The sequence below is a fragment of the Anser cygnoides genome, chromosome 1, assembly GCF_040182565.1.
Source record: "Anser cygnoides isolate HZ-2024a breed goose chromosome 1, Taihu_goose_T2T_genome, whole genome shotgun sequence".
Classification (NCBI taxonomy): Eukaryota; Metazoa; Chordata; class Aves; order Anseriformes; family Anatidae; genus Anser; species Anser cygnoides.
In genome coordinates, this window is record NC_089873.1 from 129438485 (window position 1) to 129453349 (window position 14865).

Below are 14865 nucleotides of genomic sequence, written 5' to 3' on the forward strand. Positions count from 1 at the left end.
CACCGGGGTGCTGATAAGAGTTAAGTTCATGGCACTAGGCAATGATGTGTGTAACTCTACAGGAAATGATATGTTAGCTATACAGAAATGCCATTAAAAGGGCGGCGATAACTCTGGCATGTTTTTTTTATCCCCTGCTGATGGCCGTGCCGCAAACTTTTCTCAGGGCTGTTGTGTGGGACCGCAGCACTCCACACTGCCTCTGCGGATGCAACGCATGCAATGGTCCTGGTGCTCCAACGTAGCCCGGTTCGATTTCTTGACCTAATGGAACAGCCTGGGGAGAAACGTACGGCCAGATTTGGACTTCACTACTTTGCCAAAATTCACTGCTTGCTGCCATTGATCTTCCTGCCAGAAGCCCTGTCCTCAGTGTTGACCTTCAGGAGCATGGCGCCAGCTCCTGAGAGCCCCAGTCCCCTGCCACCCCGCCACCATGTGCCCTGGTGCACCCTCAGACCATGCACGCAGCCTGCTTGTTTTTAGCTTTTGTGAGAATTGGGTTGTGTAAGGACCTCGAGCTGGACCTGCCTGTCCTCAGCAGCCAAAGCCCATCCCATCTTGCTGCATCCGCCTGCGGTAAATAAGCAAGGGGGCAACCAGGGCACGTACTGACAGAGCAAGGACCTATAAATCATCTTGCATCCCGTGACTTTTGTTTTGTATCGCTGCAGCCCTCCCTACAGGAGCAAAGGCTTCCCATTGTTGTCAACGCAGCCGACAGCAGGCTAACACATCCCCACCTTTCACTGCTGGAGTTGCCGTGTCGGCTGGGTGCAGAGGCACTGGGAAGGCTGGTGGTGACCCCCTCGGAGAGGAGGAGACCCCCACAGGGTGTCTGTTAAGGCAACCGGCCCTTCGTCCTCCTGCCAGCTGACAGACAGACCCCAAACACAGCCCTGTCACCTCCAGAAAGGGGCTCGATGCGTGATGCCCGCAGCCTTTGCTCCCCGTGCCTCTGTGCTGGCCCCTTACTTCTTGTGGCGGGCAGTGAGCTGGGCGCTGCCGAGGGGCAGGTGAAATAAAAGCATCTCGTCAGACAACGCCAGGAGACGCCCGAGGAGCAAGAAGGATGCGAGGCGGCTAATGCAACAGGTACTCTTTTATTTCCCCAGCGCCACCGCTGCGTGATGGATCCCTCCAGGACACAAGCCTGTTTGTGTCACGGCTCCCATCCAGGCTGCTCAGCCCTGGGGGAGCCGGAGGGAAAGCAAATCATTACGGCAGCACAAAATGGCCTGTAATGGATGGCGCTGCGACAAGGCCACGCACCACTTAGGCATGAAGCGTGATCGCTCTGCGAGGCGGCGCTTTGACTGCCTGATCATGCCTCAGTCTTTTAAGGAGTTCAGCTGAGAAGCACCGAGTGGGCCCGCGCGTGAGCCGGGCGAGGGTAATAGATTGGCCAACTGCACTGCTGTTGTCAACAGCCCGTAGTTCACAATCCGTTCTGGGGAGGAGAGAACTCACTTTCTGCTCATTTTAAAACAAATCAGGCCAATTTAAAGAAAAAATCCTGTCACAGACCTGAAACCGGTGCCTTCACTCCCAAGGGCAACATACCCGAGACAGACAGTAAGCGCTGGGGGATGAACGGAGCGTTGGCCTGACAAACTTCAACCTGTACTGAACTCTTACACCCAACTGAAAGGCCTTGCAAAAAACCTCCCTTCACAGCCAAAACTGTGGCGTGTCCAAAGCGTAATGGGGATGGCGCGCCGCTGCACTGCCAGGTGCATTTTCCCTCCCCCTGCTCCACGCAGGATACTCTGATAACCACGTGTAACTCTCTGCTAAAGGCCTCCCGCTCTCAGCATGACCACCAGTGACGCGGTGTATAGGACTGGGTACAGACCGGCTCTATGAAAGCACGACCCTTCTGAAATTATTTGAGATTGATCTCGCTATTCCCAGCTGCTCAAGTCTCTCACATCCACCACACGTTCCAGCGCACATCCCTTCTACCTCTAGGCTGTCGTGGTGGGAAGGACCTTGCAGCAAGTTTCTGAGAAGAAAACCTTTCCAGATGTGGTTTACTTCCCCCCCTTAGCGTACTACAGAAACGCCCTGCCAGCAGCAGCCTGCTTAGCCTGCAGCAAGCCCAGCCCACCCTCAGACAGCGCACGGCGATCTGATGCATTAAACCTGACACGCGAAGGACAAATATAAATTTGCCAGCCGTAATTACTGCTGAGTCACGTGCCGCCGAGGCCGGTGACATCCCTTCGACCTCGCAGGCTCTTGCGGCTTCCACGCTCCCCGTTTCTGTCCAGAGAAGGGCTGTGGGAGCATCCCTTTGCCACAGCTCCCCTTCCACACCGCCGCCACGCGTTCACCGGGGTCCAGGACATCAGTGGCTGCGGCGCCGTGCTGGGGTGGGCGCCTCGGTGCCCCGCACGCTGCCAGCGCCCTGGGAGCCAGACAGGAGGGATGCGTGCTCCCAGGGGATGCTCGCTGCCAGGAAGTCCTGCCTTGCTTCCCCCCAGCCTCCCGGCCCCATCGCGCACCTTTGGCTGCTCCCCCAGCACCCTGCGGGGGTGGCGAGACGGCAGCAGCCTCAAAAATTGTAAATTAAAAGTGAAAAACTGGATGGGACAGCGCTGGCACCGGAGCTCCCGAGGTTCACCATACCTTGGCCTGCACGGTGCCTACACATGCGCTGCGCCCACGTGTGTGCTTTTGGAGCAAGGCCACAGGGAGAATGGAGGCTTGTGCTGGCATTAAGAGGCTTCTTAGGCTTGAAAAGCGAACTGCATGATTTTCCTATGGGAAAAAATATTTTAAACAATTTTTCCTGACATTAAATATCCCCTTTAACTGATTATTTGGTATCGGTTTCAATCAAAACATTGTATTTGCCAGCAAAGCAAAGAAAAATGAGCTGTTTTGAGAGCACAGAGCTAAACAAAACAAACAAGAGAGCCGTTACTTTACAGTAAATTTTAGAAAACATGCATTCTGTTTTCCCAGCAATCGATACCCCAATGATAACAGGAGGGGACGGATACCAATTAAATGTAATTGCCCGTCCCGCTTCCCCCCAAACCCGCAACAAAAAGCACTCAGCCTGATAAAATATTTGCTCCTTTCCCAGTCAAGAGCTTTATTAATCAGTCCTCAAAGCATTGCAGTTCTTGCAAAGGATTTCAGAGTTTGATGTCAGTTAAACAACTTCAAAGCCTCATTAGCTCCTCGGCAGAGGATTGTTCCCCACTCAGAAACCCTCGGCTCGCTGTCCTGTCCTGACGCAGTTCCCTGACCCCAGGCTCAGATGTTTTTCTTGCATTCACTTGATCTTTCCCATTACCCCAGCAAGAACTGGCGTGACAAAGGCTGCCCCCGTTGCCTGTCCCTTCTGGCTGAGGTGACCGTGTCACTCCTGGCTACACGTGATGGGGACCCCCACGTGCACCCCGTCTCAGCCAACCAGATCAAATCAAAATCCATTTTTAAGCTGCTATGGTTCTTCTGCAGGTGAAACACCCAACCCTGGCCCCACTGCACCACAATGTTTCAACATCTTCAGGTGCCTCCTGACCAGCGATGCCCACCAGAGCAACCCTCCACGGGTCCAGCAGCTCAGAAGGAAGGGAGGTGCCACCAGCACCACGGGCACCCCATCCACCCCAGCACCTCCACATGCCTGGCCCTCCTCTCTGGACCTTCTCGGGGCCACAGGGATGAATGCACAGAAGTCAGTTTGTGACTGCAGTTTGACATCGTGGGTGTTGGAACTGCTAATCCTGACACTTGGGAAACTCACATCAACCAAAAGCCAGACTTTCACATGACCTCTCACTGCCCCAACACACAGCCTGCCTTCAATAAATAAAGAATCAGAAGAAAAGCAGCACCAGGTAAAAATCGAACCCTCCACAGCATGCTGACCCTTATTGGTGACGTACAAACGTTCCTGCCTGAGACCACAGGTAAGAAGGTGCCCATGGCTATGTACAGGCACTCGTGCCACCCAGCTACCACAAAATGGCAACCCCTTATTCCCACCTGTGGCTTTGATGGGTATCAGCAACACAGATATTGTCATGCTCTACAGGAAAGCATAAGCAGCACAGCCTCCAAGCCCTGCATGTCAAAAACCAGCACCTGAATCCAGGCGCAAAATGAGAAGACCTAGCACGGGGAACCCAACACGGAGCCACCAGCTTCTCTCCTCCTGTGGGCAGGGTCTCACTCAGGGGCATGGTCAGGTACCAAGGTGCATGAGTACCAGGGTGCTGTTTGGGGAGCAAAAGGGTAGACTCTTCCCTTCTGCAGTGCAAAATGTGGTTGTTTAAGGCTTCATCCTCCCCCACTGACTCGAGTAACCCAATGCTCGTTCAGCTTGCCAGTTCAAGCTTTGTATTCATCGCTCCAGATTCCCTGGACTCTCCCTCTCACTGACCCCTTCACCAACCCCAGCATTTCATCAGCATCATGCCGGCACTGATCCTCAAGCAGAAAGCACACCCACGTCAGATTTCAAACTCGCCCTGTTCTTGTGCCACCCTATCTAAAACTACGTGGTTGGAAAAACTTTCAAGAAAAAACAGCCCCTTATTTTCACCCTTGCAAGAATTTGTGAACAGCCACGGGCATTTTGTTTAAAAGACAGAAAAACACAGGATTCCTGCGATGTGAGGAAAAAGGCATTGTTCCCTCTCCCTTTCACACCCGTTTACACGCTGCCTTTCACCCCGGCGGCTGCACTGAGCCTTTCCTGGTCTGATGTGGAGAGGCAGAGATGACCCGTTTCCTAGGTCCTGCCATCATGCGTGAGATGCCAGCTCTCTGAATGCAAGACAACACCAGCATGGGATGCCACCCTGCCCCGTCGATGTGTGCAATGAGAAGACCTCACTGATTTTCAGCAGGTTTCCACCGGCTGGACTACAGCAGCATGGCTCCAGGGAGGCGCACGCCCCGCTTGCTGCTCCTTGCAGCTGTGCTCCCCCAGATTTCCTGTTCATCCCTTCCCATCGAGGTCTAAAAGTAAATATTATTTCCCCGACACCAGGAACCAGCCAACGCAAACCTATTTTGCAGATGTGCATTGCAAGAGGACACAAGATCGGTACTGCCCATGCTTTTCCATCAAACCTTCGGAGAACGCATCCATCATGATGAACGTCACACCAGATTTTGTGATTATCGCTTCCCCACCTCACCGACGGCCGGCTGGCAGCAGGATGGGAGCGTGCTGCCATGGGGCGCGGAGCCCCTGACATATTTACTGCAGCATTCGTCACCAGCCCTTCTCATCGCGGCGTGCGCTATTACATGTGCCGAAAAACTTACAGAAACGGTGGGACACGGAGCGGCAATTACATCTTTCCCAGATGAGACCGCTGCATTAATGGATCAGTGCAATCCATCATCATTGACTGTAAGTCCTCTGGGAACATCGCCGGGCCACTCTGATAGCCTGGCTGGGAGGTTTGGCGTTCAGCCGTGCCGCTCAGCCTCGGGAGGCAGCACAGAAAGACGCCCAGAGGGACAGGGATGGCTCAGCACACTGGTGCAGCTCTGGAGCAAATTGTTTTGCTGTCAGTCGTCATCCTGCAGGCCACCTTGGTGCCTGCTGCGGCGATGCTGTGCCGCAGAGGAGCACATCCCCATGGGCTCTCCCTCTGGGGATGCCAAGCAAACCACACACAAAATAAGAGTTTCCATGGCCAAACCATGCCCTAGCTCATTGTGTCTCCCTCAGTCTGGTGTGCTGGGGGCGGCTGTGGAGCTGGTCAGCCCCACTGAAGCCTGTCTGGGGGGCAGCTGCCAGCGAGGGGTACCACTGCCACCCCAGGGTCTTCTGCGCTGGGATTAAGCTTGGAAAATCAATGGGTGCTACTGATGATTCATTTGACATTTGCAGTTTTATCACTTAATGCTAACCAGAGGAAGCAAGGGAGCAGCATGCTGCTACCAAAAATTAATTAAATGTGGGGGGAAATCTCCAAAGAAGTCAACCAGTGGGATGTACATCCAGTAAAGCCTAGCTGTCCTTGTAGTGATTAAAGCTGAACTTTTGTACCAACAACTATAGCAGTTAGTTATAAGTTCTTCTCTTTCCCTGGCTTCCTTTCTGTATTTGCAGCTTTCAACAGCCTGGATCTACCTATGAGGAATCCAAAAAAAAAGAAAAAACTGCTCAAAACCCAAGCCATTGAGCACCCACTGAATACAGGGGGCAGCATCTTCATTCACTGCAAACCACCCCTGGATCAGGATGCGGTCCCTGGTCTGGGTTGAGCCCCTCACCATCACCCAGCTGTGGGTACTGGGATGGCAGCAGCAGCCTGGGGTTCCCCTCGGCCTCCCCAGAGCAGTGTGGTGGGGTGACGGACCCTGCTGTTTAGGTTTGGCTGTCTAAACAGGCACTGAGGGATTAGGTCCCATTGCATCTTTTGTGCTAATTAAAGGCTGTTTATTATCCGATTGTCCCCGATAGCATATATTTCTTCCATGTGTAAACACAGCTGACTCTGTGGTCTAAAAATTCACAAAAACAAAAGAAATGTGAACGTCCGCGTTTGGGCAAGTTATAGGGTGCGAGAGATGCCCCCCAGCCCTCCCTGCCAGCACCCGGGGACCAGCAGGGCTTGAGTGGCCAGCTGGCGGGCCATGGCACCGGCGGCTGTCCCAGTGCTGCCTCCATCCCCTGATCTGGCAGAAAACACACAAAATTAACATCTGAAACCACCGGTAGCATCCTGTCACTCACTGTTGAACCACAGTTTTGGGGGCCTTGGAAAGGGTTTGCTTAAACCTAGGCAAACAAGGCGCTTTGGCAATGTCCATGTCTTGATCCATTCAATGGAGAAGTCTTGATGTCCATGTCTCGACTCATTCAGTGGAGAAGTCTTGATGTCCACATCTTGATTCATTCAATGGAGAAGTCTTGATGTCCATGTCTTGATCCATTCAATGGAGGAGTCTTGATGTCCTCATCTTGATACAGTCAATGAAGACGTCTTCACGTCCATGTCTTGACCCATGTCTGTCAATGGCGTCTCCCCCAGGCCATGCCTTTGGGCGGGCGGTGAGCTTGGCTCGGCTGGATCCAGCCCTGACACCAAAACACCACCAGCGCTGCAAGCTTGGGCGCTGAGAAGCAAAGCAATGCAGCCTCTTCGTGGTTACCTGTGTTCATGGCTCTGTGTGGCTGCAGTAGGATGTATTCGTAAGTACACAATGAGCCCCTCTTTTCCAAAAGGCCTCTGTTACGCTGAAAAAGGACTGATGCAGAAGGAAAAAGTAATTTTTTCAAGGGCCTCTTTGTAACTTTCAAGCATCTGACTCCAAACCAAGTAACACTTTTTTTTTTTTTCCTGCAGGTTTGTGCATGTAATTTAGAAGAATTAAATTAGTCTATGAATCTACTTTTAATGATTCGAAGCTGCATGCCGCCCTTGTAAATTTATAGAATTATTTTAGATTTCTCTCGCTGCATATTACAAAGGCAACACAGTGTAGTTTCAGTAGTTGAATTTTTAAATGTGTTTATCTGGGTCACTGCTACTTACAGCATAAGAAGATTTAGTGAATCCAGTTTAGCATCAGTCTAGTGCAAAGGAAAAAAATCTTTAATTAAAACCAAAAGAATTATGGTGTTTGGTGGGTAAAAATCTGAACGTTATCAAATAAAAATCTTTTGACTGAGCCAAGAGGAAAACAGACCTGCTTACAATTTAATTCAAAAGGGGCTAGGACTTTTTTTTATTTTTTGTCTCACCAGAAATGATTTTGTTTAATTGGCAATTTCAGGTATAGAAAAAAGAACTGAGACCATTAGAACATTAGGATGAAATTTTCTTCAATGGCATCATTTAAAATCAAGAACGTGGTTGCTGGTGGTCCACTTGCCATTCAGGGAGCAGGGCTGCCCGCGTGCCCGACTGCTGGAGAGGTGGCATTTCTTGGCCATGCAGTGGTCATGACAGAAGGTGGGGGAGAAGGAAACCTGTTTTGATGTCTACTCTCAAACCCTTCTATCAGGACAGAAATATTCAAGCAGGTGATGTTCAGAAGACAGAAGAGACACCTAACATAGTTTTTCCAGCAGTCCTGGCTTGCCTTTCATGCGTATTGTCTTGGAAAACGCCCGAAGAAACCAAGACGTTGTTTAGGAAAGGACAAGCTCCCATTCTCACAGGAAACGTGGTAGGAGGCTGAAAGGTCACAGTGAGAAGAAAGCCCGAAAATATCCCTGTGACGCGAGAACAACATCCCCCAGCACCACGCTGCCCGGTGGGTGACACGGATGTGACTCAGGAGACGAGCGCGCCTCGGAGATTCGCAGATGGTCTGCGGCAGCGGGGGGACGATGGCAAGCAGAAAGCATCCGCTCTTTCTTCTCCAGCCTCCACTGGAGCCCTTCGGTGCCTGCCCAGAGGTGGCCTAGAGCTTCTACAAGAGAAGCTGAACCGCTGTCCCGCAGTTTGCAGGGCATCGGCGTCACGGACACATGAGGCTGCAGAAGCCACACCGCTGAGATCTGCAGCCAGCTGCTCCCCAGCTCCAAGCAGCAGCAGCACAGGGAAAGAAAGGGGTGAGCGTGTAGTTGGTAGTTTGACCCTGTTATCGATTTGATGCTAACAGGGAGTGCAGGAAATAACTGACTACAAAGTATTTCCCGTGTCAAAACCGGGGAGGAAGGATGATGGATTTTCTTCAGATTATTAGCGGGAAGAAAAGCCATAAATTCTCAACCCCCCCAAGTTGTTATTTATTTTCTTCCAACCACGGTGGATTTTCTTCCTCCAGTTCCCCAAATCTATTTGTTGCTGGCAGATGGCACCCCAGTCACTCGCTGGATTTGGTGACGTACAGCTTCACTCCCTGCCATCCCTGCCCGATGACGAGAGCCATCTTCTGGCACTTTCATCCCGCTGAAGCAGTGGTCACCTTACCGTCGGTGGGGCAGCCACAGACCAAGGCACTGAGTGAGGGAAAGGCTCAGTGTCTGGCCCTTAGAGATGATTTGTTTTATCACGCTGGTTTTAGAGATTTATCACTTCCTCTACCTTCCTCCATACGCACAGTGAAGAAAATCTGTTTTAAACATGCGACAGGCACAGCTTCCGTCGGGGAGTAGATTTGGGGGGTAAAACAAAGAAAAAACAAGAGCTATTTTTAAGCCAGGGATGACAACCATGCTGACCAGAGAGCACAAGTGTCTGCACGCAACCGTCGTTCAGCACATTTACAAGGTCAGGTTGCCACATCATCCTTCAGACGATCTGAAATCACTTGCACCCCTTTACTTGCAAATATGGCTGGAAAAAAGGATTGCATACAGGCTTGGGATTCTTGCAGGTAAGCATGACCAGTTTCTTCTCTTCAACCACCTCAGAAGTCTGCTGCTGATCCTGAGGGAAAAATGCATTTAACCCTAGTATTAGGTCCCACAGGCTGTGAAACTCTGCCTTCAATGTGGTGGGACTTCTGCGGAACAGCTTCGGAGAGGCGTACTGGATGGACTCCAGGAGCGCAGCGACCTCAGTGAGCAGCCAGGACACCCGGCCCACGGGGTCAGGAGCATGTCCCAAAAAAACTGAAGCAAGGGGCAGAAAGAGAGGGAAGGGGGATGAGATGAAGAGCTCCTGACATCTGCATCACAGAACTGCAAGGACCTCTGGGTTGTCTCCAGATCAAAGGACCACTTGATAGCAGCCACCAAACACCACCACTCATCTCATCCTTCACACATCCTCCCTGGAGAGCCCACTCCGTTGATGTTCCTCATGATTTATCCTCAGGAGTGGCTGCAGTGGAAGGAAGTGGGAGCACATGGAGACCTGCCACCGACAGTGAGACCAGGAGGACCCAGCTCTGGGGACACACGGTGCCTGCTGCAAAGAGTGAGATGGTGCGGGGCCCAACGCAGGGACCTCTGGGCAGGAAAATGTCCAAAAAAAAAAAAAAGTGTGACTGCTGTAGGGAAGATGAAGAGGGGAACTGAGGAAAAAAAAACTAGAGCTGCTGACACAAGGGATAAGATGCACGAAGCTGTAAAGAACACCTGAAACAGAGGGGATGGAAATTTGAGTTTATTGGGGAAGATACAGAGGGAGTGAAAATAAAGGGCCGCTGATTGATGCAATGCCCTTAGCTTGCAGAACCAAGCCTCACTGTGAGATGTCTACTGTCTTTCTCCAACAGCTGCCGAAGATGGATGAAAAATACCTCTGGCCACAACTGAGGAAGTGATGAATTACCATAACTTTGAAAGTTGGATAAGAATTGTGGCGTCTTGGCTGCACTGCAAAAAAGGCAGGTCAGGCAAACAGGCGTCCTCAGGCAGACCCACGCGCTCTTCCACAGCCCTCCTTGGGCTCCCCAAGGTCTGGGTGTGAAGGTCTGAAGGAAGTGGTCGGACAGTGGCAGTAAGCATCTACCTGGAGTCCCAGGGCACTGTTGTCAGCTAAAATAACAGGAGACGAGGTTGCACTGACTGAAAATACATCAAAGGCAATGTTTAAGGCTCCTGAAAAAAATATGCTACTTTCTGTCTGTAGTCACTCCCACATAAAATCCCCTTGGATTTCGTCTACTAGAAGAAGAGAATATTGTACTGGAGTCGTCCTTACACCATAAACTACCTTGAGATGACTGAAAACCAACTTTAAATGCATGGTGTCATTTACTAAGACATTCAAAATTTCATATCGTTGCCTTGAAGCCAGAAATTCATGTGGCCTGTGTAAACCCTCTTTGTGCTTCAAATTCTCATATCAGCAAAACAGCAAAAATGGTTAGAAAGGGTGTGTTACACTCAACCTGTAAACACCACGGAGAATGTCCCAAGCTTTAAAGCAAAGGGTTACCATGATTTAGCAAAAAGCCTCCAATCTTAGAAATAAAGTAACTAACTAAAATGGAAGCTGAAAAACATCAACATATATTCTAAGGCCAAAATTAACAAGAACGTGAAAAAGCCAAAGGAGAATCAATACAGTTTTTTGGTTTTATTACTTTGATTAAATAACATTATTTGGATAGTGTTGCTTGCTCAGTGCAACCATAGAAATTGGATTGGCAAATACTGTACTGTGATTTATGGATTGAAAGGTTGTCTGATTTCATTGGGCTGGTAAATACAACAGTGCAAACACCTTCCCTGGACAAACTATTTCTAAACTGCTATATCAATATTCAGATCATCAAAATTGATGTTTGCCTTCAACAGGAACAGCATGTATCTGCACATGCACACACACACACTTATATTCTCTTTCTCCATCTTTTGGACTGCAGGAATGCACGTTGCAGGAAATGGTGCTTTATCCCAAATCAAGACCTCTACATCTGCAAGGTGTTTAGCCATTTATGTAGGATGCATTTCTGCTGATTGTACGTGCCCCTCTCACTAAAGTAAATTCTCACAGAAATACTCCGCAGCGGTTCACTTCAACTACTTGTTATTCCAGATCTACAAAGGTCTCTTCACATTCAGTTTACCATGACATAAATGATGGATAATTGCTGAAGCCCTAAAAAATTCCATCCAACACTTATGTAAATTCTATTTGTATTTTTTTAGTCTGAGTAGAGCAAGGTAAATAATTTTTTATCTGAATTTTACTTTTCACTCACAGCTTCAGAGGCTCTGCAACAGAAGCACAGGCAGGCAGGAAAGCACGAGATGCCAGCCGGTACCAGCAAAGGGGAGCAAGGCAGAAACGAGGAGGCAGCACGGCCAAAGGACAAGGACCTCTCTCCTTCTCCCAGACCCCTGCTGCAAGGTGGAGCCTGCTGGCCCTGCTGACCCCTCGCAGGCCTGGTGTGATGAACCCCTCCTGGCTTCCCCAAAAGTATCGCACCCATGGGTGCATTTGTGGAGAAGAGGTTGGGAAGGCATTAGGGAGATTGCAAAAGAAGCTCCAAGGACAAGCACCCATGCTCTACAGCAGGCAAAAAACCTTGGCACGCTTCTAGCTATGATAAATAAGGCAGGCCACATCCCGGTTTCTGAAAAACGCTGCAGGAGCTCACGGGGTGAGCCTTTACCTTGTCCTCCTCGATCATTGTCATCACAAACAACAACTGGCTCTTATCAGCAGAGACGTCTCTGCTGGGAACAAGTGACTTCAGGACACAGCGTCCTTCCCCAGTCCCTTGAACCCTCCAGACAATTTACAGTGCTGTCACTGCTACATGCGGCCTTCTCACACGCACAGTTCTTTCCTCTAAATTTAGCATTTTGATTTTTAAATAAATGTCCTCTAAGGTTCTTGTGAGACCTTGATGAGTGGCCATTTTATTGATACTCTGGTTCACTTTTCAAAATACTTGCAGGCTATAGGATAAGTAGCGTTTGCTTTTATCCCTTCTTCGGGAGGTAACATTTTGGTTACTTACATTACCCAGATGAAAATTTATTGGTTAGCACTGGGGAAAGCAGATCCTTTACAAAAGTAGCCTTTGACCCAGTTAGTCTTTCCTAAACAAGCAATGATTTAAAAAATCCTCAGTGGATAAGAGATGTTTGCAGTCCCGGTATCGACTTGCACAAATGTTAAAAGGTGTAAGGATAACAAAACTACATCATCTATATTTTACAGCAGAAAGACCAGGGATGAAAAACTACCGAAAACTTCCCTAATGAAATGTCAAAGCCAACTAGCTTCACTAAAGCTAATCCGCAAATCTTGATGACAGTGCAGATTACCCAGCCTGCTAAACTGGCAAGCGTCCAAGGCAGCTCATCTCCTGGGGATTACACCTCCATTTAGGGTTGCCGTAGTTTGAACTATTTGGAAGAACCCTGGAGGAAACAAGTTTCAGCTCACGTTATTCATCTGGGGGGCTTGCAGTGCACTACCGGGTCCTAAAACATCAAGCAACAACAGCACGTACGGGCACACAACGGCAGAGCCCCAAATATTGGCAGTACCGTGCGACGGCCAACCACCGACGTGTCAGCGAGCTGTCGACAGATGCTGCAATGTAAACCTCCTAAGGACCTTACGGTTTGGGGAAGAAATCCCTTCTTCTTCTTCCACCCTGTCCTCGTGCTCGGTTCTGAAACCCGCTCAAGATGAAAGACATTTTCTCTCTCACGGAGGCTATCTATAGACGATCCTTTTTATAATTCTCTGATGTGCAGCTCCCGAGTGTCAGGCCCAGCAAATCACAACATTTTATTGTAATTTCACGTTGTTTACTTTTGCGAGGCAGGATCTTGGCAGAGATGAGCGTTTCCTCCAGGGACGAAGAACACGGGGGCGGGAGGGGGGAGAAGGACGGAGGGATGGAAGGAAGCACTTTAACACAGACTTCCCCATTGTCTGTGATAACAGGGACACTGGCCGAAACACAAAGGAGAAGGTAGCCAAACAGACCTTTGATGTCAGGCGAGTCCTCAGGCGAGCATCCTGCACCCGCCGATCCTCCGCCTCGCTCCCAGCCCGGCCTTTCCTCCTCCTTACAGCTCTCCCTGTGCAGCGCGGCCATCGCAGCTCCCCCAGGGAGGAGGAGGAGGAGGAGGAGGAGGAGGAGAGGGAGGAGGAAGAGGAGGACGTGAAGAAGGAGGAGGAGGTGGAGGAGGAGGAGAGCTTCTCGCGCCTGTCTGCCGGAGACGCACAGCAGCACCAGTGACTCCAGACGCACAGGTTCTTCACCGCACGGTTTCCAGGGAGATTTGACTCACCACGCTCCAATGTTTGGGTTGGCAGCACTGAAGCTAATGGGAGTATCTACAAGCTCTAGGTGGGGGGAATAGGGCGTCTGCACTTCGAGGTGCTACGCTCGCGTCTCGCACATTTCTGTGCTTGCAGAGCCGCTCTGCCCGGGGGCTGCTGAAGCTGTGGTCCTCCGAGGAGAAGGCGGCTGCAGCTCCCCGCCGGGCACGGCAGACCTCCCCTCCTTCGGCAGCAGCTTTTTTGCTCCCTCTCCAGCTTTGTTTAGGTAGAGAAAGTGGTTCGCAAAGACCCTTGCACAAACTCATCCCAGCAGCAATTGACTTGCTGCGTAAAATGATTCACTGATGTTTAAAAATCACGCAAACAGGAGCCCTCTCTTATTTTATTACCGACTTTCCACAAAGGCACTGACGCTGACTATCGCTAATGCTATGTCTGGTATTAGCTGCCTGTGAGTATCTCTCAGCAATAACAACTGATAGCAAAGCCCGGAGCCTGCACATCACTCTCCTATTTGTACATAAATTCCCTCTAAAAGGATTTCAGCATCCTCACACTGACTCTACCCGAGCATTTGGGCTCTTAAAGTCAAGTCAGCCAGACAGCACGGTGCCACGCAACTACAAACAACACAGGACGATTTTTTATTACAATACACTGCATTATTTCTAAAAGCACAGACAGTAATAAGTAATATGCAGCGTGTAAAAATATACATTCATCATAAAGAGGTTAGATACTAATTCCTGCAGCTTAATTTTTTCTTTAGGGCCCCAGCCCATTTTTCAATTAAGGCAGGATAATATTATTAATCATAAGAAATTGCTGATGTGTAAAATTGTTTCCTTTCTAGCTAGCATTGCCTGAGAAACGTCAGACACGACGCCTCCAAATTATCCCAAGGTGGTGGCAATGCAGCTCCTTTTGCATCAAGGATCACCTTTTGCAGCTCCCTGGGCGATGAGCAGCTCATGGCAGTTGTCTCCTCTGCAGCTCAACCTTCGGCCATCGCCTGGAAAACTTTCGGCATCGCTCCCAACTTGCGAGGCCCCGCAGCTCACCTCCTCCCTCCCTGGTTCCTCTTAATCCCCCGTCCTGTAAACAGCATCCTCCTTAATTTTTCCCACAGTGACCAATCTCCCCCAGCTGCAGAATCCTCCTTCTGTTTCCCCCCGACACGATCAACTCTTCAACGCTATTCCTGGTTATCTGTAGCCTTGTGCCA

At 50.1% G+C, this 14865-nt stretch overlaps 1 protein-coding gene across 2 annotated transcripts in view; it reads right to left on the bottom strand.

Moving 5' to 3' along the window:
* The window catches only part of RAI2 (retinoic acid induced 2), a 35649-nt gene that overhangs the window by 5094 nt on the left and 15690 nt on the right, over positions 1-14865 (bottom strand). Inside the window, exon 1 of one of the 2 annotated variants that reach the window (XM_048066768.2) lies at positions 13341-13986. The exons of the other annotated variant lie outside the window; for it this stretch is intronic. The gene's annotated coding sequence lies outside the window, so the exon portion shown is untranslated. Of the gene's footprint in view, positions 1-13340; positions 13987-14865 lie in introns of those variants that run through there. 2 annotated transcript variants of the gene reach the window in all.